We start from the raw sequence: 27,715 nt of genomic DNA, 5'->3' as shown, positions 1-27,715 counted from the left end.
GTCACTTAGGTCCCTTATCTTCAGTCCTTCATTTCCCAAGTTCTGTCTTCTTATGGTCACCTGAACCTTTTTTGACATCAGTCAAAAATTAGATTTCTTGTTCACATCTTTTTAATCCTCTGTCTGCACATAACCCAATAGCTGGACTGACAGTGTTTTGATGCAGTCAAAAAACAACACATTTTTCAAGTGGATACTGCTTCAGGAAACGCTCCTTCTTTGGGCAGTTTTTGAAGGAGGAGTTCATAACCTGAAACATTTTGGAAGAGTGTTTTTTTTGTCTTTTTTCTTACCTGCAATGTGTTTTTTGTTGCCTTTTGATTTCACTCTTTTTAAGGTTGGAGAAGATTCCATCCAGAGTTGTTTCAGTGATTGAGTTAAAACTAGAGGGAATCCAACACAATATCTCTACTTCTACTTATTTCAGCCAATGTCAGGCAATACTATTCTTCAAACTAATAGTGGTCACCCAAATACAATTAAAGCAATCCCAGTAGGAGAATGTACATGCATAAAACGCAATTGCAGCAATACAGATGAGTAGAAAAGAAATCGGTGAATGTAGAAACAGATTGTCAGGTAGAGGATTCCATTTGCACCCTAGATAGGACCTCCAAAATCATAGACACCAAGGAAAGAACTGATTTAATAGGTATTAAAAAATCATAACATCTAAAAAAAAAAAAAAGTTGTGACACACTACCAAAATTAGTATTAGCTTTGCAATATAGCCCACAATTCTATGAAATAAAAAACATAGTCATGGAATATCTACCTTTACTACAAGATGATGCTGTTATGTCGAAAGTTTTGGATTTTGGTGTCAGAGTAGTAGCCAAAAGAGCTAGAACCCTAGGCAAATGGAGCAACGCCATACATGGTTAAATTGCAAGGGTTTCTTTAGATGTGGTCTCCATAGATGCGGCTTATGCCGTTTTGTAGTAGTAGTAGCAAAGAACTTTACAAATACTGATGAAAATCAAGTATTTAGCATCAAACAATACATAAATTGCAACAGTGACCATATGGTGTACATAATCAAATGCGCTACATGCAATAAGTTATATCTGGGTTGTACCATAAAAAAAATTAAAAACCGCATATCGGAACATCTCGCAGACATCTATAGTATATCGAACACCAATCACAGTGTTTCTCGTGCATCAAGACTCTTCATCTAATAACATACTGTAATAGGAAATGGGGGGGGACATTATAATAGGAAACGGGAGACATTATGACAGGCTTGGAGGAATTATTATAGGACTGGGGTTATTATTTCAGGACTGGGTACATTACTAGAGGACGGGGACAGAATTACTATAAGGGGCTAATTGTAAAACAATAATACTGCATGGAGCCTTTTGGGGGATGAAAAAGGAAAAACATTTTGCAAAAAAATATTCAAAATAAACAATGCAATAATAACGGAAGAATATTTGACTACTAAAAATACTGTCTTGTGTAGAATCTGAAGTACAAAAGAATGACTTGACCCCTCAGATGAAGGAGGTCAAAGGCGAGATTATACAGATAAAGGCTGCCATACAGAAAATGGACAAAGGCATGGGAGAAGTGGGGGAGAGGGTGAGCACTGCGGAGGATCATGTTGTAAAACTACAAAAGGCAGAGAAAAAGTTTGCTCAACAGATATCAGAATTGGCGGCAAAAAATGAGGATCTAGAAAACAAATCCAGAAGAAACAACATCCGAATTTTGGGTCTGCCGTAAAAAACAGTGGGGAGAAACCCTACTGAGTTTTATTGAAAATTGGCTAAGGGAGAAGCGCACAGAGTTCCACTGCAACCTCCGACCCCCGTACCATGCTGGCTAAGATATTAAACTATAGAGACAGAGACATTACTCTTAGGAAGGCCAGAGAAATGGAGGATCTCACTGTCGGCGGACAGAGGATTGCCATCTACCCGAATTACTCTGCTGCGGTCCAAAAACAGAGAATGCAGTTTACTGGTGTCAAGAGGCGAATGAGAGCGAGGTTAAGAGTGGTGGCTTTTAACAAAGTTCACTTCTTCATGACACCAGAGGACACTACCCAGTGGATTGATATCAATGTCAAGAAACTGCAGGCTAAAGGAGACTGGCCTTCCGTGGAGACAGGAGTTATTATTGCTATACTTCTGGAAGAGGAGAATCGGGTTTATTGTATGCCTATTTACTGCCTATGTCTCTTTCAATTTTGGAAGAGTTGAGTTGGGCCAGTCTGGTTAGTGTGCCAGACAGTGTTGTGATAGATAATACGGAGGGCGGTGGGGTTTGTTAACAGGGTGTTCTATGAATGTTGTTTTTGTAATCTCTTTATTTTATTGTACGCTTTGAAATGTTATTGATAAATGTAAGGTGCCGTGGCTCTGATGGCTTCTGGAGGTAGAAGGAGAAGGTAACCTAAGTGAGAGTGTTTCTAGTGGGCAGAGGAGCCGCACTCTCGATGAGAGGTAAAAGCTTTATTTGGGGGGGGGGGGGCGTTGGGTTGGGAGGTGGGAGTTTAAAGGGTGGAGGGGTTACTTAGCCCAGGCTAGGGAGTAAGGATTCTTGGAAGACTGTTGAGCGATATGATGGGGGACCTTATTAAAATACTGAGTTGGAATGTAAGAGGCATAGCGGATAAGAATAGACGAACGGCGGTTTTACAATATGCTCGAGACCAAAGGGCTTAACTGATATGTCTGCTAGAGACACACTTGGTGCGCGAGAAGGTCGCTGTCTTATGTAGGCGCTGGTTACAGAAAACTTATCATTCTACCTTCTCTACGTACTCAAGGGGAGTGTTGGTATTGGTCCCAACAGGTGTGCGTTATGAGGAGGTGAAGGTGTATGTTGATGTGGATGGGCAGTATGTGGTAGTGAAATGCAGACTGCTGGGGGTTTTGATGTGTGTGGTGGTTATGTATATTCCCCCTCCTTATTCTAGCAAGAAAATTAGAGAAGTGTTGGAACTGATTGGATGGGGAGATCCGATGTTGCTTTTAATTATTGGAGACCTCAATAACATATGTGATGATTTCTGGGACAGAAATAAAAACATACAGAATAGGTCGGAAGGCCATACTACGGTGTTTGGACCATATATCTGAGAAATTTGTATGATTGATTTGTGGAGAGTGCGACATGTTGGGGAGAGGGGGGTATTCTTGCTACTTGACGGCTCATGATACCCTATCTAGAATAGACATGGCTCTCGGATATGACATGTTTGATACTATGGTGGGGTATGTGAGGTATTTGTCACGGGCGTTCTCGGATCATAATCCGATGGAGGTGGAGTTGCGACCAATGGGGACACAAGCCCGGCACAGGGGAGAGAGGAAAATACATCCTAACTGGTTGCATAGTGTGAGTTTGGAGAACATACAGCAGGAGGTTGAGGAGTTATTTAGATTAATGAGGGCAGCGCAGATATACTCACTATCTGGGAGACTATGAAAGCATATCTGAGAGGTTTGCAGTTTAGGGATATCAATAGATGTAAGCGGCGGTCAAAACAGATGGAGAATGCTGCGAGGGAAATGTTGAGAGTACCTGAAGATGAGTTGGTCACACTGGGTACCCCTGAAGCTGGGAAACGGCTAAACGAAGCCCAGAAATAATATGGATAAAATTCTTTTGGAGAAAGCAGGGAGGAAGAGAGAGTTTCAAAGACTTGCTTTTTACCAGGAAGAGGAGGAGGTGGTGGGGCACATGCTGTCATTGGTGGCTTCTGCCCAGAGGAGTACATCATTCTTACATTCATTGGTACTTGACAACGGTACGAAAGTGTCGGAGACCTCCGAGATCTTAAAGGTCTTTATGGACTTCTTCGCGGACCTGTACTCCTCTGGGGTGGTTCCATCAGTGGTAGACAATATAGCATTTTTAGAGGGTCTTGTCTTACCTAGGCTGAGTGAGGAGGATAGGGAAAATTTGGAGGCCCCTATTACGGATGAAGAACTTAGTCGTGTACTAAGGGGGATGGCAAGGGGTAAGGCGCCAGGAGCAAAATGGATTACCAGCCGAAATCAATAAAGAGATGGAGGGAGTGTTGTTGCCCAGATTAAGAGTGGTCTTGGAAGAGGCTAAGAATAGGGGGATCCTGCCAGCTTCTATGAGGGAAGCCATAATAGTGGTAATCCCGAAGGAGGATAAAGATCTACGACTGCCTGAATCGTATCGTCCGATCTCTTTGCTCTCAGTTGGGGGCTGATAACGGTGGTCGTAGAGTTATTGCATCCTTAGACGCCCATAAGGCATTGGACAGTGTGAAATGCGGGTACTTATGGCAAGTCTTGCACTGTTTTGGCTTTGGCCCACAATTCGTGTCTTGGGTTCAGCTGCTGTATGCGCAGCCATCAGCTAAAGTTAGAGTGAATGGAGAGCTTACTCATACGATAAAGCTACATAGAGGGACGAGAGAGGGGTGTCTGCTCTCCCCTCTTTTGTTTTCTTTGGCTGTGGAGCCCTTTGGCCGCCAAAATTCGACAGTCTGCTGAGGTCTCTGGGTTTAAGTACGGATCGATAGAAGAAAAGATAGTGCTGTACGCGGCCGATATACTGCTGTTCTTGAGCGACTCACGTGACTCATTGAGCAATGCTATTCGGCTCATTGAGGGATTTGGTGCTTTGTCGGGGCGAAAGATAAATTGAAATAAATCAACTCTACTCAAGGTGGATGATGCAGAGGATGAGCTGGGAGATTCCACGGATGGGGGTAGACTTAAAATAGCAGACCAATTTAAATATTTGGGGATATTGATCTCTTTGCCGATTACAAAAAATTTGCATAAGAATCTGACACTGGTGTTGGGAATTCTTAAGGCAAAGGTAGGGGCTTGGTCTAAATTACACTTGTCAGTTGTGGGCCGAGTTAATCTTAAGATGATTCTGATGCTTAAAGGTACCGTCACACTCAGCAACTTTCCAACGATCACGACCAGCGATACGACCTGGCCGTGGTCGTTGGAAAGTCCTTGTGTGGTCGCTGGAGAGCTGTCACACAGACAGCTCTCCAGCGACCAACGATGCCGAAGTCCCCAGGTAACAAGGGTAAACATCGGGTTACTAAGCGCAGGGCCGCGCTTAGTAACCCGATGTTTACTCTGGTTACCATTGTAAATGTAAAAAAAAAAACACTACATACTTACATTCCGGTGTCTGTCACGTCCCTCGCCGTCAGCTTCCCGCACTGTCTGTGAGCGTCGGCCGGCGGTCGTCAGTGTCGTCACCGCTGTGCTTTACGGCCGGCGCTCAGTCAGTGCGGGAAGCTGACCTTGGTTACCAGTGAACACATCGCTGTCACACACGCCGATCCAGCGATGTCAGCGGGTGATCCAGCGAGGAAATAAAGTTCTGGACTTTTAGCTCCGACCAGCGATGTCACAGCAGGATCCTGATCGCTGCTGCGTGTCAAACTCAACGATATCGCTATCCAGGACGCTGCAACGTCACGGATCGCTATCGTTGTAATGTTGTTCAGTGTGAAGTTACCTTAAGATATTGTATGTTCTCCATAACTCACCTATCTGGAAACCGCGTGGGAAATTCAAACTGATTAACTCCTAGACTAGAAGTTTGGTGTGGGGGAAACACCCCCGTATCAGGTTAGAGACGCTTCAGCGCCCTAAAGATGCGGGAGGTTTGGCTTTGCCTAATCCTGAAATATACTTTTTAGTGGCCCAATGTCAGCATTTGAAGGAGTGGGAGCATGGGACGTCTACCAATGTGGTACAACTCTTGATAGAGAGGGTGACAAAAAGAAGTACAGCGGTACAGTGCTTAGAAGATGGTTCCCTGGGGACGCTTGGGAAAATCTATCCAACATTGTTTCTGATATATAAAATATGGGGGAGAGTTAAACAAATTTGTGGGGTTACCTATCTTACCAGGTTCTCTCTGCTGTGGTTTAATAATAATCTACCGGAGTTTTTGGCAGTGGGATGTATATCAGAATGGCAAGCTAGGGGGATTCGATACCTTAATCGGATTCTAGAGCAACGGGAGTTGAAATCCTTTTCCCAGCTGCAGTCGAGTATGGTATTAGGACATCCGGGGATACCAATATGCACAAGTACGACATGTGTTTGTGACTCAAAATAAGTGGGATTGTCTTAAAATCCAAAGTGACCTAGTATTGGAATACTTATGTGGAGTTGGGACAACGAGGGGAGTTATCTCTTCTCTGTACAAAGATTTACTCCTTACCCACTCATTGGGATACCAATTGGCGCGAGGGCTAAATGGGAAAACGAGTTAGGCCACTTAGAGGATGAAACGTGGGAATCTGTACTAGAACGGATACCAAAATTATCACTGAATGATCTGTATAGACTTTCACAGCTTTATATCATACATAGAGTATATAGGTCTCCGGATGTCTTGTATAGAGCCGGATTGAGATCTGATTCGGAATACCCTAGATGTAGGAATGATAATGCCGGAATACTTCACATGCTCTGGACGTGTCCGAGATTAGCTGCTTTTTGGTTGGTGGTTCTCAGACGTATAGAGGGTGCTTACAGATGCGTAATCCCAAGGGAACCAGTGGTGTGCTTGTTGGGATATGTAGAGGAGATAATTTTGGATGACAAGCTGAAAATAGCAGTCGCTAGATTACTATACATGGCACGGAAGGTCACAGCAAGAAATTGGATAAAAGAGGAGCCGCCTTCAGGGGGAGAATACATTAAATATGTGGGGCAGGTTATTGCCCTGGAAAAGGGAGTGTACCAGAAAAGAGGGAAAATGATCTTGTATGACAAATTGTGGACGCCTTGGCTGGAATTGGGTTACGAGGAGGTTAAGGGAAGATAGGCCTGGGGATGTTTTTCCTATGAAATAATGGTCTATATGTTCATAATGGAAGACACTTTATAATGCTAACGTATATACTATTACAAGACATGTTAAGAGAAGAGCATGAGCTGTCTAATTGGGAAGGAGGGGGGAGGGACTGGTAAGGGGGGTTGTTGTTGCGGAAAATCGAAAATACATGTATTGATGTCAAATGTTTTATTGAAATTTTAGACTTGATAAAAACCTATTTGAGTTAAAAATAAATAAATAAATAAATAAAAAATAAAAAAAAATTATGTGGGTCACTATTCATATCAATGACCGGGATCTATTGCTCAGGAGTAAACTGTCATTTAGTGTCACCTTGCTGGTTTCACTAACCACGGAATATGGAGGATGTTTTCCCAAAGGAATGGGAGCAACCTAAACATCGCTTATCCAGTTCTCTTGGATGGAGCAGTTGTTTCCTTCTGTAAGGGACTTGGTATCTAATTGATTTGTCTTCAACAGTCAGGGCCGGTTTTAGACAAATTGGGGCGCTAGGCAAAATTCAAAGTGGGGCCCCATGTCCATATAAAATACGTACATGTTACTCAGATATCAGTGTCACCAGTGTTTTCAATCAGTGTGCCATCCATGTGCCATCCATGTTTTTCCGGTATAGGTAATGGAAATGAAATTACAAAGCTTCTCATATACTTTCCCTGTTAAACAAGGACGGCGTGTTTACACGGACCCATAGACTTGTATTGGCCCTTGTCATCTGTGCTGCTGGGAAAACATGGACATGAGTGCAGCACCATAGGTTAAATAAGAGACACGTGGCATCTGTGAAAAACATGCAGAATTGCCATTTTTATCTACATCCTACCTCACAAACAGCAGAATAAAAAGCGATTTTAAAAAAAGTCCTACATGTTCCCCAACCTACTCTGCTAAATCCCTTCTGGCTCCAAGGCCGATGGTTCAGGGTCCCTGATGGTTATTATACACTTTGCAGCTACAATATAAGGTGAAGCTACAAGACCCCTGCAGCCCAGTGCTAAGACTGTCAGAGACCTCCGGAGCCATAAGACCCCTGCAGCCCAGTGCTGAGACTGGCGGAGACCCCCGAAGCATCAGTGCTAGAGCAGCATGGGATTTATCATTTCATGCTAATTATTTTTACATTCTCAGAAAACCCCTGTAGACTTGGTTCACACCCTCCATTTTTGCTGCGGATTGATCTACAGTGTTGGCAGGAAATATTCAGCGTTTGTACAGCCTTTTCACTTGCATTTGTGTCCCATTCAATTTAAATAGGGAAAGAAACGCTCAAAGACGACAGCAACGGATTTATAAAGAAAAACGTGTCTTCTGGCTGCTGTCTATGTTTGGCTGCTGCACTGGGACAGCACTGAATAGTATAGTATGTAATGTAAAAGTCTAGCACTCAACTTCAGTAACCGTAGAAACAATGGTAACCGTGAAGACGATTTATTAGTAGCACCAGAAACGTTTCAGTCCCTTGGGACTTTCATCAGTCGCTACAACATAAAAAAGAGTGAAATAACAAAAAGGGAGTACAACCTGTACAAAAAATAACTAAAGTATATACAAAAAACACAAATAAATGAACAGACAAGGTTAACATGAAGTATAGGTCAAAAATAACATGTAACATCGCTAATAGGTATAACCTGGGAAATAGTCGCAAATATCCAGGCCAAGTGTCACTCGAGAAAGGGGCGTGGTGGAGCCAGTGGACGGGACCAAGATACGAAGAGGGTGGAGCCAACGGACATGCAAATCATGCTAATGGAAGCCTACCCGGGCAGTGAAATACAGCTAAGTGAATAGTGGCTAGGCATGGAGGAATATAGCCAAGTATCGTGTAGCTACAAATGACGAGCGTGGTAAAATGAGTGATATAAAGAGGGAGCACGGTGTGGTTCCGGAGGAGAAAAAGAAATGGGCGGGAGAATAGAAAAAGAGTAAAGAAATAAACCGACACACATACCGTGCCTATGAGGGCCAAAACAGGCAAATTCAGTATGGTTGAATAGAATATGGGTATAACCAGCGCCTGAATATGAGGAGAGCAACCGAAGATAAAGAATAAAAATGAAAATACGAGCCACAGAAAATGCAGGGACACAAGGGAATACTCCAAATACTCACTTATGTGTGTAACGCCCTAATATGAGGGAGATGTACTGAAAAGGAGATGTAGAGGAAGATTTAGTAAAGATCAGTAAACACCGCCAGTCTCAGAAGAAATAATCAAAACCGGTACCTTAGAAACAGATAGGATATGGTGGAGACTGTCCACCTGTCGGGTGAAACACCCGTGACTATGGGGGAGAAAAAGAAGAAACAATAGTAAAATGCTGGACCAGGGAGAGGGGTGAAAAAGCAGGAGCGGATACCGCCGTATACACATTACCTTAAGAATGCTGGCGAGGGGGAGAGGAGAAGAGCCACCTCGGGACACGGCGTCCACCGCAAGTCTGTGAAGCGGTGGGACACGCCGGGTTAAATAGCGCCAACAGTCAGCGCCGAGACTAGGGGGCGGAGACGCCAGACCGGAAATGACGTAGCGCCGGCATCGGTGGAACAGAGTAAAGATGGTGATGCGGTTCACCTAGTGTGTGCGTTCCACCTGGATGCCGGGCGTGTACAGAATGCAGGGGAGCCGCAGAATTAGAACAAAATAGAAGAAAAAGGAACCGGAAGGACATCTCTAAGGCGAATACTAAGAAAACATATGGGGAAATGATAAAAGAAGGATGAATATAGATAGGGAAGATAAAAAGAAAAAAAGGAAATATACCGTAAGGATATGAGTCTAGGGAAAACCTAGGTGAAAAGGACAAAAACGAGGAACAAAAAAACGGGAGGATAATATGATGGGAGAACATTGGTGGAAATTAGCTAGAAAAGGAGAAGGGAGAGAAATATGAAAATGAATGGTGGAGTATAGTGTCAGGTGATTAACGTATGGTGGTGCTAACACCAGAAAGTGCCCCTACTTCTTAAGGAACACACGGATTATAATGCAAGCCACAGAAAACTATACATATTATAACAGTCGTGAGATGAGTGAACTGCTGGTGTCTAGAGAAAGCCGTGATGAGGGATCCTCCGGTGGATATTGGTAGCTGAGGTGAGGGGTATATAGTGCTCGTCATTTAATAGAGACGATTCTATGGAAAACAGAAACACGTATTAATATCAGATACAAAATGCAACAAAATACAGTTGACAACAGCCTAAGTACATTTCACTAAGTGAAAGCCGACAATTCATATTCTCTATTAAGACCCTTCGGTGTCAATGTATCGAGTGTATGGATCCAGTAGGCCTCCCGTTTTTTTAGAGTGAGAATCCTGTTGCCACCCCGACGTGGTGGTGGTATCTGTTCTAAAATTAGAAATTTTAGCTGTGAGATATTATGTCCTGCAGCGGCAAAATGGTGGGGTACAGGTAGAAGGAGGTTATTGCATCGGATGGTGGATTTATGCATTGATATTCTATCACGGATGGATTGTGATGTTTCACCTACATAGAGAAGGCCACAAGGGCACTTTAGGACATAGACAACATAGGACGAGTTACACGTAAAGAAACCATGGATTTTGTGTTCTTTACCCGAGCGTGGATGTGTAATGGTGTCACCTTTCAGGACATTATTGCACTGTGCGCAATGAAGGCACGGGAAGGTGCCTTTTCTTGGGGTATTCAAAAAGAGTTGCCGTGTAACAGTGTTGGAACCTATGTCAGCTTTAACCCCTTTACCCCCAAGGGTGGTTTGCACGTTAATGACCGGGCCAATTTTTACAATTCTGACCACTGTCCCTTTATGAGGTTATAACTCTGGAACGCTTCAATGGATCCTAGTGATTCTGACATTGTTTTCTCGTGACATATTGTACTTCATGACAATGGTAAAAATTATTTGATAGTACCTGCGTTTATTTGTGAAAAAAACGGAAATTTGGCGAAAATTATGAAAATTTCGCAATTTTCCAACTTTGAATTTTTATGCAATTAAATCACAGAGATATGTCACACAAAATACTTAATAAATAACATTTCCCACATGTCTACTTTACATCAGCACAATTTTGGAAACAAAATTTTTTTTTGTTAGGGAGTTATAAGGGTTAAAAGTTGACCAGCAATTTCTCATTTCTATAACACCATTTTATTTTAGGGACCACATCTCATTTGAAGTCATTTTGAGGGGTCTATATGATAGAAAATACCCAAGTGTGACACCATTCTAAAAACTACACCCCTCAAGGTGCTCAAAACCATATTCAAGAAGTTTATTAACCCTTCTGGTGCTTCACAGGAATTTTTTGAATGTTTAAATAAAAATGAACATTTAACTTTTTTTCACAAAAAATTTAATTCAGCTCCAATTTGTTTTATTTTACCAAGGGTAACAGGAGAAAATGGACCCCAAACATTGTTGTACAATTTGTCCTGAGTATGCCAATACCCCACATGTGGGGGTAAACCACTGTTTGGGCGCATGGCAGAGCTCGGAAGCGAAGGAGTGCCATTTGACTTTCAATGCAAAAGTGACTGGAATTGAGATGGGACGCCATGTTTCGTTTGGAGAGCCCCTGATGTGGCTAAACATTGAAACCCCCCACAAGTGACACCATTTTGGAAAGTAGACCCCCTAAGGAACTTATCTAGAGGTGTGGTGAGCACTTTGACCCAACAAGTGCTTCACAGAAGTTTATAATGTAGAACCGTAAAAATAAAAAATCATATTTTTTCACAAAAATTATCTTTTCGCCCCCAATTTTTTATTTTCCCAAGGGTTAGAGAAGAAATTGGACCCCAAAAGTTGTTGTACAATTTGTCCTGAGTACGCTGATAGCCCATATGTGGGGGTAAACCACTGTTTGGGCGGATGGGAGAGCTCGGAAGGGAAGGAGCGCCGTTTGACTTTTCAATGCAAAATTGACAGGAATTGAGATGGGACCTCATGTTGCGTTTGAAGAGCCACTGATGTGCCTAAACATTGAAACCCCCCACAAGTGACACCATTTTGGAAAGTAGACCCCCTAAGGAACTTATCTAGAGGTGTGGTGAGCACTTTGACCCACCAAGTGCTTCACAGAAGTTTATAATGTAGAACCGTAAAAATAAAAAATCATATTTTTTCACAAAAATTATCTTTTTGCCCCCAATTTTTTATTTTCCCAAGGGTAAGAGAAGAAATTGGACCCCAAAAGTTGTTGTACAATTTGTCCTGAGTACGCTGATACCCCATATGTGGGGGTAAACCACTGTTTGGGTGGATGGGAGAGCTCGGAAGGGAAGGAGCGCCGTTTGACTTTTCAAAGCAAAATTGACAGGAATTGAGATGGGACGCCATGTTGCGTTTGAAGAGCCACTGATGTGCCTAAACATTGAAACCCCCCACAAATGACACCATTTTGGAAAGTAGACCCCCTAAGGAACTTATCTAGAGGTGTGGTGAGCACTTTGACCCACTAAGTGCTTCACAGAAGTTTATAATGCAGAGCCGTAAAAATAAAACAAAATTTTTTTCCCACAAAAATTATTTTTTTAGCCCCCAGTTTTGTATTTTCCTGAGGGTAACAGGAGAAATTGGACCCCAAAATTTGTTGCCCAATTTGTCCTGAGTGCGATGATACACCATATGTGGGGGGAACCACTGTTTGGGCACATGGGAGGGCTCAGAAGGGAAGGAGTGCCATTTGAATGCAGACTTAGATGGAATGGTCTGCAGGTGTCACATTGCGTTTGCAGAGCCCCTAATGTACCTAAACAGTAGAAACCCCCCACAAGTGACACCATTTTGGAAAGTACACCCCCTTAGGAACTTATCTAGATGTGTGCTGAGCGCTTTGACCCACCAAGGGCTTCACAGAAGTTTATAATGGAGAGCCGTAAAAATAAAACAAAAATTTTTTCCCACAAAAATTATTTTTTAGCCCCCAGTTTTGTATTTTCCCGAGGGTAACAGGAGAAATTCGACCCCACAATTTGTTGTCCAATTTGTCCTGAGTGCGCTGATACCCCATATGTGGGGGGGAACCACTGTTTGGGCGCATGGGAGGGCTCGGAAGGGAAGGAGCTCCATTTGGAATGAGGACTTAGATGGAATGGTCTGCAGGTGTCACATTGCATTTGCAGAGCCCCTAATGTACCTAAACAGTAGAAACCTCCCACAAGTGACACCATTTTGGAAACTAGACCCCCTAAGGAACTCATCTAGATGTGTTGTGATAGCTTTGAACCCCCAAGTGTTTCACTACAGTTTGTAACGCAGAGCCGTGAAAATTAAAAAAAAAAAATCTTTCCCCCCAAAATTATTTTTTAGCCCCCAGTTTTGTATTTTCCCGAGGGTAAGAGGAGAAATTCGACCCCAAAAGTTGTTGTCCAATTTGTCCTGAGTACGCTGATACCCCGTATGTTGGCGGAAACCACCGTTTGAGTGCATGGCAGAGCTCGGAAGGGAAGGAGCATCATTTGGAATGCAGACTTAGATGGAATGGTCTGCAGACGTCACATTGCGTTTGCAGAACCCCTAATGTACCTAAACAGTAGAAACCCCCCACAAGTGACCCCATATTGGAAACTAGACCCCCCAGGGAACTAATCTAGATGTGTTGTGAGAACTTTGAACCCCCAAGTGTTTCACTACAGTTTATAACGCAGAGCCGTGAAAATAAAAAATCTTTTTTTTTCCCGCAAAAAATATGTTTTAGCCCCGAGTTTTGTATTTTCCCAAGGGTAACAGGAGAAATTGGACCCCAAAAGTTGTTGTCCTATTTGTCCTGAGTATGCTGATACCCCATATGTTGGGGTAAACCCCTGTTTGGGCACACGGGAGAGCTCGGAAGGGAAGAAGCACTGTTTTACTTTTTCAACGCAGAATTGGCTGGAATTGAGATCGGACACCATGTCGCGTTTGGAGAGCCCCTGATGTGCCTAAACAGTGGAAACCCCCCAATTATAACTGAAACCCTAATCCAAACACATCCCTAACCCTAATCCCAACAGTAACCCTAACCACACCTCTAACCCTGACACACCCCTAATCCCAACCCTATTCCCAACCGTAAATGTAATCTAAACCCTAACTGTAACTTTAGCCCCAACCCAAACTGTAGCCCTAGCCCTAACCCTAATCCTAACCCTAGCCCTAACCCTAGCCCTAACCCTAACCCTAGCCCTAACCCTAACCCTAGCCCTAACCCTAATCCTAACCCTAGCCCTAACCCTAGCCCTAACCCTAACCCTAGCCCTAACCCTAGCCCTAACCCTAGCCCTAACCCTAGCCCTAACCCTAAACCTAACCCTAGCCCTAACCCTAGCCCTAACTCTAACCCTAGCCCTAATGGGAAAATGGAAATAAATACATTTTTTAAATTTTTCCCTAACTAAGGGGGTGATGAAGGGGGGTTTGATTTACTTTTATAGCGGGTTTTTTAGCGGATTTTTATGATTGGCAGCCGTCACACACTGAAAGACGCTTTTTATTGCAAAAAATATTTTTTGCGTTACCACATTTTGAGAGCTATAATTTTTCTATATTTTGGTCCACAGAGTCATGTGAGGTCTTGTTTTTTGCGGGACGAGTTGATGTTTTTATTGGTAACATTTTCGGGCACGTGACATTTTTTGATCGCTTTTTATTCCGATTTTTGTGAGGCAGAATGACCAAAAACCAGCTATTCATGAATTTCTTTTGGGGGAGGCGTTTATACCGTTCCGCGTTTGGTAAAATTGATGAAGCAGTTTTATTCTTCGGGTCAGTACGATTACAGCGATACCTCATTTATATCATTTTTTTATGTTTTGGCGCTTTTATACGATAAAAACTATTTTATAGAAAAAATAATTATTTTTGCATCACTTTATTCTCAGGACTATAACTTTTTTTATTTTTTTGCTGATGATGCTGTATGGCGGCTCGTTTTTTGCGGGACAAGATGACGTTTTCAGCGGTACCATGGTTAGTTATATCTGTCTTTTTGATCGCGTGTTATTCCACTTTTTGTTCGGCGGTATGATAATAAAGCGTTGTTTTTTGCCTGGTTTTTTTTTTTTTTTCTTACGGTGTTTACTGAAGGGGTTAACTAGTGGGCGAGTTTTATAGGTCGGGCCGTTACGGACGCGGCGATACTAAATATGTGTACTTTTATTGTTTTTTTTTTATTATTTAGATAAAGAAATGTATTTATGGGAATAATATTTTTTTTTTTTTCATTATTTTGGAATATTTTTTTTTATTTTTTTTACACATTTGAAATTTTTTTTTTTTACTTTTTTACTTTGTCCCAGGGGGGGACATCACAGATCAGTGATCTGACAGTTTGCACAGCACTCTGTCAGATCACTGATCTGACATGCAGCGCTGCAGCCTTCACAGTGCCTGCTCTGAGCAGGCTCTGTGAAGCCACCTCCCTCCCTGCAGGACCCGGATCTGCGTCCATCTTGGATCCGGGGCTGGAGGGAGCAGGGAGGGAGGTGAGACCCTCGCAGCAACGCGATCACATCGCGTTGCTGCGGGGGGCTCAGGGAAGCCCGCAGGGAGCCCCCTCCCTGCGCGGTGCTTCCCTGCACCGCCGGCACATCGCGATCATCTTTGATCGCGGTGTGCCAGGGGTTAATGTGCCGGGGGCGGTCCGTGACCGCTCCTGGCACATAGTGCCGGATGTCAGCTGCGATAAACAGCTGACACCCGGCCGCGATCGGCGGCGCTCCCCCCATGAGCGCTGCCGATCGCATATGACGTACTATTGCGTCCTTGGGAAGTAAAGCCCACCCCACATGGACGCAATAGTACGTCTAATGGCAGAAAGGGGTTAACCAAGGTATGACGGAGATTGGGGGCCCGTTTAAAACAGGGTAAGAACGGCTGTTTAAATTCCGGGACGTCTGGGTGGGCCGTAGAGAGCAATGGCCAATGTCTGCGTATGGCTTTATGTAAGATATATACCGATGGATGAAACCTATGTACAAATGGGATGCGTCTCGTGTTGTCTATCTTAGGGGTATTAGATACAGTTCGGGAGTTTTCTAGCAGAGCAGGAGGATAGCCTCTAGCCAGAAATTTCCTTGTCATGCCCTCAATACGTGACTCTCTAACTTCGGTGTTGGATACAATCCTTTGCACCCTATGGTATTGTGCTCGTGGAATAGATCTCTTGGTTGAAGGAGGATGTAAGCTGTCGTAGTGTAACAGACTATTCCGGTCTGTATCCTTGAAGTATAGATCAGTGCTCAACCTACCGTCACTATCCTTAATAACAAGTGTGTCTAGGAAGTTCATCTTGTCCTGACTAGTGTTGATGGTAAATTTAATGCCAGGCCATGAGACATTAAGGAACTCAAAAAAGTTTTTTAGAGAATCCGGTGACCCGTGCCAAATGCAAAACACGTCGTCAATGTATCTTTTCCAGATAATCACATGATCCTGAAAGAGGGAATTTTTGTAAATAACGTTCTCTTCGAAATCTATCATATAGGCGTTAGCGTATGGAGGCGCTGCGTGTGACCCCATAGCTGTCCCCCTTACCTGTAGGTAGAAGGTATCTTGAAATAAGAAAAAATTTGAAGTTAGGATTAATCTCAGTAATTCAATACAAAGTGATACATGTTCTGGATCCATCTCAGCGCCCTCCAAGAGGCGGCGAGCGGAGTTCACGCCTTCTATGTGTGGAATAGAAGTGTATAAGTCCCTAACGTCGAGGGTCACCAAAAGGGCTTCAGAAGGTATCTGATGTATTTCACGGATGAGGTGGAGAAAAGAACCTGTATCCAGGAGGAATGACTTGGATCCCTTGATGAGTGGTGTTAGTATTTTCTCAAGATATCTCGCTATGGGGGATAGCAGGGAATCGGTGGAGGCCACGATTGGCCTACCTGGAGGGTTTTCAAGATTTTTATGAATTTTGGGTAACGTGTAAAAGACTGGTGTGATCGGGTTGGGATTTCTCAAAAACTCGCACGTTTTTTGGTCTAAGACCCCCAGATTCGTATATTTATGAAGAATGTCCTCAATCTCCTGATGAATTCGGTGTGAGGGATCCCTATCCAGTACTTTATAGATTGAAGCATCACTAAGTTGGCGAGTTATCTCAGATTGGTACATGGTTCTATCCATTATGACTAAAGCCCCACCCTTATCAGCTGGTTTAAATATGATGGACTTATCCTCCTGTAAGTTTCTGAGGGAGTGCCTCTCCTCCACTGAAAGGTTTGGTGGATAGAAGAGAGTGCCCCTCACTACATCCTCCTTAAAAGAGGAGAATGAGTCCTGTATGAAACCAATAAAGGTTTCAACCGCGTGAGATGACTGAGGGGGCCTAAAGTGACTCTTCAGGCGTAATCCCAGGGAAGTGGAAGACAAAACTCTCGAGTTGCTAACTTCAGTACCCCTTTCACTAAGGGTTGGTGTGGTGGCGAAATAGGCTTTTAATCTAATCTGACGAAAGAAACGCTGGAGATCCATATCAAGATCAAATGTTCGACAGCGATAAGATGGACAAAATGAGAGTCCCTTTTGTAAAAGGGAATGTTCGGCCACACTAAGAGTTCTGGAAGAGATATTGATCACCAAATTGTCCGTACCTTTGATCTGGTTATCCGGTTTGGCTCCTGATTTCTTCTTGGATCCCTGTCCCCGTCGGGTTTTCTTCTGGGGTAACGGCGAGGGCCTAAAAAAGAAGGAGGAGGAATAGAAGAGGAGGATCCTAGTTCGTGGTCCGAACCCGAGGTGGAGACATCTGATGAGATGGGCTGAGTTCCTCGTATGTTGGTGCGCCAGGAACTGTCCTGCCATCGATACACTCGATTGTTTCTATAGTCCTCCGCGTCCCTTGCGAATTTATTGCGCTTTCTCGTTTCAATGTCCCTTTTGTGACGATTGATGCGGTCCTGTATTTCGGTTTTCAAGGAAGTGAGTTCTTCAGGTGTGCCCGTCGTGGATCCATCGGTATATATCTTACATAAAGCCATACGCAGACATTGGCCATTGCTCTCTACGGCCCACCCAGACGTCCCGGAATTTAAACAGCCGTTCTTACCCTGTTTTAAACGGGCCCCCAATCTCCGTGATACCTTGGTTAAAGCTGACATAGGTTCCAACACTGTTACACGGCAACTCTTTTTGAATACCCCAAGAAAAGGCACCTTCCCGTGCCTTCATTGCGCACAGTGCAATAATGTCCTGAAAGGTGACACCATTACACATCCACGCTCGGGTAAAGAACACAAAATCCATGGTTTCTTTACGTGTAACTCGTCCTATGTTGTCTATGTCCTAAAGTGCCCTTGTGGCCTTCTCTATGTAGGTGAAACATCACAATCCATCCGTGATAGAATATCAAAGCATAAATCCACCATCCGATGCAATAACCTCCTTCTACCTGTACCCCACCATTTTGCCGCTGCAGGACATAATATCTCACAGCTAAAATTTCTAATTTTAGAACAGATACCACCACCACGTCGGGGTGGCAACAGGATTCTCACTCTAAAAAAACGGGAGGCCTACTGGATCCATACACTCGATACATTGACACCGAAGGGTCTTAATAGAGAATATGAATTGTCGGCTTTCACTTAGTGAAATGTACTTAGGCTGTTGTCAACTGTATTTTGTTGCATTTTGTATCTGATATTAATACGTGTTTCTGTTTTCCATAGAATCGTCTCTATTAAATGACGAGCACTATATACCCCTCACCTCAGCTACCAATATCCACCGGAGGATCCCTCATCACGGCTTTCTCTAGACACCAGCAGTTCACTCATCTCACGACTGTTATAATATGTATAGTTTTCTGTGGCTTGCATTATAATCCGTGTGTTCCTTAAGAAGTAGGGGCACTTTCTGGTGTTAGCACCACCATACGTTAATCACCTGACACTATACTCCACCATTCATTTTCATATTTCTCTCCCTTCTCCTTTTCTAGCTAATTTCCACCAATGTTCTCCCATCATATTATCCTCCCGTTTTTTTGTTCCTCGTTTTTGTCCTTTTCACCTAGGTTTTCCCTAGACTCATATCCTTACGGTATATTTCCTTTTTTTCTTTTTATCTTCCCTATCTATATTCATCCTTCTTTTATCATTTCCCCATATGTTTTCTTAGTATTCGCCTTAGAGATGTCCTTCCGGTTCCTTTTTCTTCTATTTTGTTCTAATTCTGCGGCTCCCCTGCATTCTGTACACGCCCGGCATCCAGGTGGAACGCACACACTAGGTGAACCGCATCACCATCTTTACTCTGTTCCACCGATGCCGGCGCTACGTCATTTCCGGTCTGGCGTCTCCGCCCCCTAGTCTCGGCGCTGACTGTTGGCGCTATTTAACCCGGCGTGTCCCACCGCTTCACAGACTTGCGGTGGACGCCGTGTCCCGAGGTGGCTCTTCTCCTCTCCCCCTCGCCAGCATTCTTAAGGTAATGTGTATACGGCGGTATCCGCTCCTGCTTTTTCACCCCTCTCCCTGGTCCAGCATTTTACTATTGTTTCTTCTTTTTCTCCCCCATAGTCACGGGTGTTTCACCCGACAGGTGGACAGTCTCCACCATATCCTATCTGTTTCTAAGGTACCGGTTTTGATTATTTCTTCTGAGACTGGCGGTGTTTACTGATCTTTACTAAATCTTCCTCTACATCTCCTTTTCAGTACATCTCCCTCATATTAGGGCGTTACACACATAAGTGAGTATTTGGAGTATTCCCTTGTGTCCCTGCATTTTCTGTGGCTCGTATTTTCATTTTTATTTTTATTCTTTATCTTCGGTTGCTCTCCTCATATTCAGGCGCTGGTTATACCCATATTGTATTCAACCATACTGAATTTGCCTGTTTTGGCCCTCATAGGCACGGTATGTGTGTCGGTTTATTTCTTTACTCTTTTTCTATTCTCCCGCCCATTTCTTTTTCTCCTCCGGAACCACACCGTGCTCCCTCTTTATATCACTCATTTTACCACGCTCGTCATTTGTAGCTACACGATACTTGGCTATATTTCTCCATGCCTAGCCACTATTCACTTAGCTGTATTTCACTGCCCGGGTAGGCTTCCATTAGCATGATTTGCATGTCCGTTGGCTCCACCCTCTTCGTATCTTGGTCCCGTCCACTGGCTCCACCACGCCCCTTTCTCGAGTGACACTTGGCCTGGATATTTGCGACTATTTCCCAGGTTATACTTATTAGCGATGTTACATGTTATTTTTGACCTATACTTCATGTTAACCTTGTCTGTTCATTTATTTGTGTTTTTTGTATATACTTTAGTTATTTTTTGTACAGGTTGTACTCCCTTTTTGTTATTTCACTCTTTTTTGTGTTGTAGCGACTGATGAAAGTCCCAAGGGACTGAAACGTTTCTGGTGCTACTAATAAATCGTCTTCACGGTTACCATTGTTTCTACGGTTACTGAAGTTGAGTGCTAGACTTTTACATTACATATATTGACGGTTTGGGAACCTAAGTCTTAGCACCAGTCTGTGAGCTGTGCACACGGTGTTTTCTTTTCATGAATAGTATAGTAGGCTGCACTATTTCACACATAGTATATTAAAGGGAACCTGTCACCTGAATTTGGCGGGACCGGTTTTCGGTCATATGGGCGGATTTTTTGGGTGTTTGATTCACCCTTTCCTTACCCGCTGGCTGCATGCTGGCGCAATATTGGATTGAAGTTCATTCTATATCCTCCGTAGTACATGCTTGCGCAAGGCAAGGCAGAACGCATCGGGAGCAGTAAAGAAAGAAAGTGTGAACAGGCCCTAATGTAAGACACAGGCATTAGACATAGCGTATTTTTCTCCAAAATTATGGGGGGAAATGGGGGGGGGGTGTCTTATAATGCAGCTATACCTTACCGGCCGCGGTGGAGCAGGGTCCATTTTCCCAGGAGTCAACCGCATAGGAAACCATGCCATGCACGGTGGCTCAGTGGTTAGCACTGCAGCTTTGTAGCGCTGGGGTCCTGGGTTCAAATTTCACCAAGGACAACATCTGCAAGGATTTTGTATGTTCTCCCCTTGTTTGCATGCGTTTTCTCCTGGTACTCCGGTTTCCTCCTACATTCCAAAGATAGGGAATTTAGATTGTGAGCCCATTGGGGACAGTGCCACTAATGTTTGTAAAGCACTGTGGAATTAATAGTGCTATATTAATGAGTAAAAATAAGTAAATAAACTGCACTGAGCAGCCGCACATCCGAACACCCCCTCAGCCCAGCCTGTGGCCTGCAGCATCGCCCCACTCCTGCTTCCTCCAGAAGCGACCCTGGGACCCCGCTTCACCGCAGCCACCACCCCCTGGTAAGCAGTAAGACGCATGGATTATAAGAAGCACCACCATTTTATAAAAAAAAAAGTTTTTTTCCTATTTTTCTCCTCAAAAATTGGGATGCGTCTTATAATCCAGAGCGTCTTATAATCCGCAAAATACGGTAAACTACTGATTCCTATTATAGCGACACTTCCATTACAGAACTATATATGCAGTACATATATACAGATACACTCTATACATGTACACACATATATACATATAGAAAGACACACTATATATAAAATATATATATATACTGTATACTGTGTATATATATATATATATATATATGTGTATGTGTATATTTATATATATATATATATATGCATTTACACTCACATGCGCCACATATACACAATCATACTATATACTGTATATATGCACACACATACTATACATATATACACATATAGAGACACACACACTGTATACTGCACATGTACACACACAGATACACATATACAGTGCCTACAAGTAGTATTCAACCCCCTGCAGATTTAGCAGGTTTACACATTTGGAATTAACTTGGCATTGTGACATTTGGACTGTAGATCAGCCTGGAAGTGTGAAATGCACTGCAGCAAAAGAGAATGTTATTTCTTTGTTTATTTTTTTAAAAAATTGTGAAAAGTCTTTTCAGAGGGTTATTTATTATTCAACCCCTCAACCCACCAGAATTCTGTTTGGTTCCCCTAAAGTATTAAGAAGTAGTTCAGGCACAAAGAACAATGAGCTTCACATGTTTGGATTAATTATACTGGTCAACAGCATTTTTGGTGCCAAAGATATTTCATCGAATTTAGGGTAACTTTGGGGTGCTGATTCTGAATATGTCATCAGTTTTGCCAGATTGGCTCAAGTTTTTGAGATTTTTCGTAAAATGTGTAAAAAAAAAGACGTAATTTGCTACACGCGCATTAACTTTATTGATATTGTCATGAATACAATAAATTTAACAAAGTAAATGTTGATTTTAGTTTATTTTAACTAGTTTTAGAAAGTAATCTTCAAAAATGAACAAGACATGAAAGATAGGAGACATTTAATCGCTGGAAAAGCGCTTTTTATATGATTTTCTTCTATGTGAGCTATTCGGGCAGTCACGCTGTAGATTCCAGCAGTAATCAGCCATCATATGTCTGTCCCATCTGCCTTGGTACCTTTCCTCCATCACCATAATATCCTGATGAAATCTCTCCCCTTGTTCTTCGCTAAAATCTCCAAGGTTTTCTGGAAATCTGTCCAAGTGACTGTGAAGATAATGCAATTTAATGCTCATGTGTACACCCAGATTTCTAAATCTCAATAGCATGTTTTGTACCAGTTCTTCATAATTGTCTGCCTTTTGATTTCCCAAGAAGTTCTTCACTACCAACACAAAACTACACCATGCAGCAGCTTCGATGTCATTCATTTCCTTAGGAAAATTTGAATCTTTAATGAGTTTCCGAATTTGAGGACCATCAAAGATTCCTGCCTTCAGTTTTTCGCTACTAAGACCAGGGAAAGATCTGCAGATGTACATGAAGCAATTACCATCTTTGTCTAATGCCTTGACGAACTGCTTCATTAATCCTAACTTTATGTGAAGTGGTGGTAGAATGATTTTTTCCCTGTCCACCAAAGGTTCGTTCACTATGTTTGATGCTCCTACTGTCAAGGTGTCCCTTGGAGGCCAATTCAGTTTCTCCCAGTGCTGATGTTTTGCTCTACTATCCCACATGCAGATGAAGCAAGGATACTTTGTGTATCCACTTTGCTGTCCAAGTAAAAAGTTGACCATTTTTAAATCAACACATATCAGCCACGAATGTTCATGGTAGCACAGTTTCTCCAAGACCATTTTGACATTTTTGTATTGTTCTGCAAGTTTAGTTGAGTGAGCTACTGGAAGAGATGCACACTGATTGCCATTGTTCAACAAAACACATTTCAAACTCCTTTTAGAACTATCTATGAAAAGCCTCCAGTCTTCAGGACGATATACTTGTAAACCCATTTGCAGCATCAGGCCAGGAATATCCTTACAATATACAAGTAGGTCATCTTCACAGAAAAATTGAAGAAGTGCTTCTTCTCTGGTCCTGTAAGATGTAATTTTAGTTCCAGGCGTCAGACAATTTTTTTCACTTAGCCTTGAAGCTAAAAGTTCGGATGCACTTTTTGAGAGGTTGAGGTCTCTTATTAGATCGTTGAGCTCTCCTTGGGTAAATTGCGTAGGTGTTCTGAAACTTCCTTCATATTCTAGTTCACTTCCAGAACTGATGTTTAGCTCCATACCCTGCATTTCATCATCATCAGGTGGGGGAAGGTCAGGTAACATGGTAAACACAGGTACAGGCACATCTTCACAATGAGGAACAGGCCTTCTTGCAGATTCCATGTTAGGATACTCCCATTTTCGTTTCTTATGCTTATTGAATCCTTGCACTTGCACTGCACAGAAATAACAGTCATCATGATGATTTTTTTGCTCTCTCCACACCATTGGAACACCAAATTTGAAGCTTTTTCTTTGTCCTTTGCTCCATTTTCGTAATAATTCGATACATGCTTTGCACACTATGTGTGGTGCCCAAAACTTGTCTTGGTCCCCAAGCATAACCCCAAAATAGGCAAAATACACTTTTTTTACGAAGTCTGTTATGTTTCTTCTATGTTTTGGCAGTGTGTATTCACCACAAATGTAACAGAATGAGTCTGGATCGTTAAGACAACTTCTTCTTGATGAGTTCATGCTTTTCACTGGAAAACAGACAACAACATAAAGTTAGTGCAAAAATCAAGCTATGAACAAACTTTTAGAACACTAATTAACACAAAACTATATTGAGAACTGCTCAGTTCAAGTACTAATCCAAAGAAATTAATGAGATGATGCGTCGCATTTACCAACAAGTGCTATAAATAAGATACCAAAAATCTCAAAAACTTGAGCCAATCTGGCAAAACTGATAGCATATTCAGAATCAGCACCCCAAAAATACCCCAAATTCATTAAAATATTTTGGACACCAGAAAAAAAATTTTTTTTTGTTGACCTGTTATCTTTTTCCAGCCTTTTCTGACTATTTAAGACCCTCCCCAAACTTGTGAACAGCACTCATACATGGTAAACATGGGAAAGACAAAGGAGCATTCCAAGGCCATCAGAGACAAGATCGTGGAGGGTCACAAGGCTGGCAAGGGGTACAAAACCCTTTCCAAGGAGTTGGGCCTACCTGTCTCTACTGTTGGGAGCATCATCCCGAAGTGGAAGGCTTATGGAACTACTGTTAGCCTTCCACGGCCTGGACAGCCTTTGAAAGTTTCCTCCCGTGCCGAGGCCAGGCTTGTCCAAAGAGTCAAGGCTAACCCAAGGACAACAAGGAAGGAGCTCCGGGAAGATCTCATGGCAGTGGGAACATTGGTTTCAGTCAATACCATAAGTAACGTACTCCACCGCAATGGTCTCCGTTCCAGACGAGCCCGTAAGGTACCTTTACTTTCAAAGCGTCATGTCAAGGCTCGTCTACAGTTTGCTCATGATCACTTGGAGGACTCTGAGACTGACTGGTTCAAGGTTCTCTGGTCTGATGAGACCAAGATCGAGATCTTTGGTGCCAACCACACACGTGACGTTTGGAGACTGGATGGCACTGCATACGACCCCAAGAATACCATCCCTACAGTCAAGCATGGTGGTGGCAGCATCATGCTGTGGGGCTGTTTCTCAGCCAAGGGGCCTGGCCATCTGGTCCGCATCCATGGGAAGATGGATAGCACGGCCTACCTGGAGATTTTGGCCAAGAACCTCCGCTCCTCCATCAAGGATCTTAAGATGGGTCGTCATTTCATCTTCCAACAAGACAACGACCCAAAGCACACAGCCAAGAAAACCAAGGCCTGGTTCAAGAGGCAAAAAATCAAGGTGTTGCAGTGGCCTAGTCAGTCTCCTGACCTTAACCCAATTAACCCAACTTTTTGGTTTGTAAGATTTATGCATCTGTTAATAAATCCTGCTCTTGTTTGAAGTTTGAAGGCTCTAACTTATTTGCGTCTTATTAAACCTGCTAAATCTGCAGGGGGTTGAATACTACTTGTAGGCACTGTACTTGTATACTTACCAGTTTCTGCAGCTTCTCTTGTACAGATCCATTCCAAGGACAGTGCTAGGAGCAGCCATGATGAGGACTGGAGAGGACAGACATATAGGGCTGCAGGCATCTTCCTGGCCCGACACTGATCTCTGTCTGCTGTGCTGTAATTGGCCCCTCCCCCTCACTCTTCTAACCTGACTGCAGGGAGAAAGATAGACAGGGGGGCAGGAGGGGGGTTTGGGAGAGATGTTCCAGGACTACAGACGATGTACAGCGTTATTCATTGCTGTACACCCTCTTGGTACTTCATAACGGGGGGGCCCAGGCATCTGCCTGGTCTGCCTGCCCTGCCAACAGTGGATGAGTTAGTGGTCCAGAACAACTACACTCTCTGTCAAACATGATGCCCTCTATGTTAAGTTTCACTAATACCTCATTCAATTTTTAGTTTGTTCACACTCTTTTACAGTTAGTTTTTTTTGTGCTCAATTCAATCCAGAGTCTTCTCAGCCAAGGTATGGCTCTCCTTAAAGGGAACCTGTCACCCCGAAAATCGCGGGTGAGGTAAGCCCACCGGCATCAGGGGCTTATCTACAGCATTCTGTAATGCTGTAGATAAGCCCCCGATGTTACCTGAAAGAGGAGAAAAAGACGTTGTATTATACTCACCCAGGGGCGGTCCCGCTGCTGGTCAGGTCAGATGGGTGTCTCCGGTCCGCTGCGGCGCCTCCCATCTTCATTACAAGACGTCCTCTTCTGATGCCGGTGGGCTTACCTCACCTGCGATTTTTGGGGTGACAGGTTCCCTTTAACCCCTTACCGGCATCGGACGTACTATACCGTCCGATGCCGGCTCCCCTGCTTTGATGCAGGGCTCCGCGGTGAGCCCGCACCAAAGCCGGGACATGTCAGCTGTTTTGAACAGCTGACATGTGCCCGTAATAGGCGCGGGCAGAATCGCGATCTGCCCGCACCTATTAACTAGTTAAATGCCGCTGTCAAACGCAGACAGCGGCATCTAACTACCGCTTCCGGCCGGGCGGCCGGAAATGACGTCATCGCCGACCCCCGTCACATGATCGGGGGTCGGCGATGCTTGTATATTGTAACCATAGAGGTCCTTGAGACCTCTATGGTTACTGATTGCCCGTCGCTGTGAGCGCCACCCTGTGGTCGGCGCTCACAGCACACGTGCAATTCTGCTACATAGCAGCGATCAGCAGATCGCTGCTATGTAGCAGAGCCGATCGGGTTGTGCCTGCTTCTAGCCTCTCATGGAGGCTATTGAAGCATGGCAAAAGTTAAAAAAAAAAAGTTTAAAAAAATGTGAAAAAAATAAAAAAAACATAAAAGTTTAAATCACCCCCCTTTCGCCCCAATCAAAATAAATCAATAAAAAAAATATCAAATCTACGCATATTTGGTATCGCCGCGCTCAGAATCGCCCGATCTATCAAATAAAAATAAGTATTAACCTGATTGCTAAACAGCGTAGCGGGAAAAAAACTCGAAACGCCAGAATTACGTTTTTTTGGTCGCCGCGACATTGCATTAAAATGCAATAACGGGCGATCAAAAGAACGTATCTGCACCGAAATGCTATCATTAAAAACGTCATCTCGGCACGCAAAAAATAAGCCCTCAACCGACCCCAGATGATGAAAAATGGAGACGCTACGAGTATCGGAAAATGGCGCAATTTTTTATTTTTTTTTTTTTTAGCAAAGTTTGGAATTTTTTTTCACCACTTAGATAAAAAATAACCTAGTCATGTTAGGTGTCTATGAACTCGTAATGACCTGGAGAATCATAATGGCAGGTCATTTTTAGCATTTAGTGACCTAGCAAAAAAGCCAAACAAAAAAACAATGTGGGATTGCACTTTTTTTGCAATTTCACCGCACTTGGAATTTTTTTCCCGTTTTCTAGTACACGACATGCTAAAACCAATGATGTCGTTCAAAAGTACAACTCGTCCCGCAAGAAATAAGCCCTCACATGGCCAAATTGACGGAAAAATAAAAAAGTTATGGCTCTGGGAAGGAGGGGAGCGAAAAACGAACACGGAAAAACGAAAAATCCCCCGGTCATGAAGGGGTTAAGTCTAGCAGAATTCATATGAAAGGACAATCTCTTGAGGCTTAGTATAACTCTGGGCACCATCTAATTTTATTGTTGATTACATGAGTCCTAAGATCCTCTGTTCCATTTAATTCTGTATGAGGTTGTTAAATAGATCATTCTTTGTGTTCATAGCTGTTCACTACGGCCAATTTCACATATGACTCCTATAAAAATAGTTACAAATATTTACACATGCAGTTCTTATAGATGGATTTTAGGGCAGATTGTGCTCCATAGTCCATGTAGAAGAAAAAAATCTTTAAATGTTTCCTATTAAAACATTTTTAATGTTTTAGCATCCTCACCTCACCTTGCACGGGTTGTGACACAAAGTTCTTCCTCTCAACTCTTTGCACAGGTCGTGGGACATCCGTATGAGGCACTCTGTA

At 43.2% G+C, this 27,715-nt stretch overlaps 1 protein-coding gene across 3 annotated transcripts in view; it reads left to right on the top strand.

Moving 5' to 3' along the window:
• POLR3A (RNA polymerase III subunit A) overlaps positions 1-27,715 on the top strand; it is a 567,405-nt gene that overhangs the window by 428,903 nt on the left and 110,787 nt on the right. The window lies entirely within an intron of this gene.

This window comes from Ranitomeya imitator, chromosome 2 (genome assembly GCF_032444005.1).
Source record: "Ranitomeya imitator isolate aRanImi1 chromosome 2, aRanImi1.pri, whole genome shotgun sequence".
Lineage (NCBI taxonomy): Eukaryota > Metazoa > Chordata > Amphibia > Anura > Dendrobatidae > Ranitomeya > Ranitomeya imitator.
Note: the sequence above shows the minus strand (reverse complement) of the source record. Positions and strands in the feature narration are given on the sequence as shown.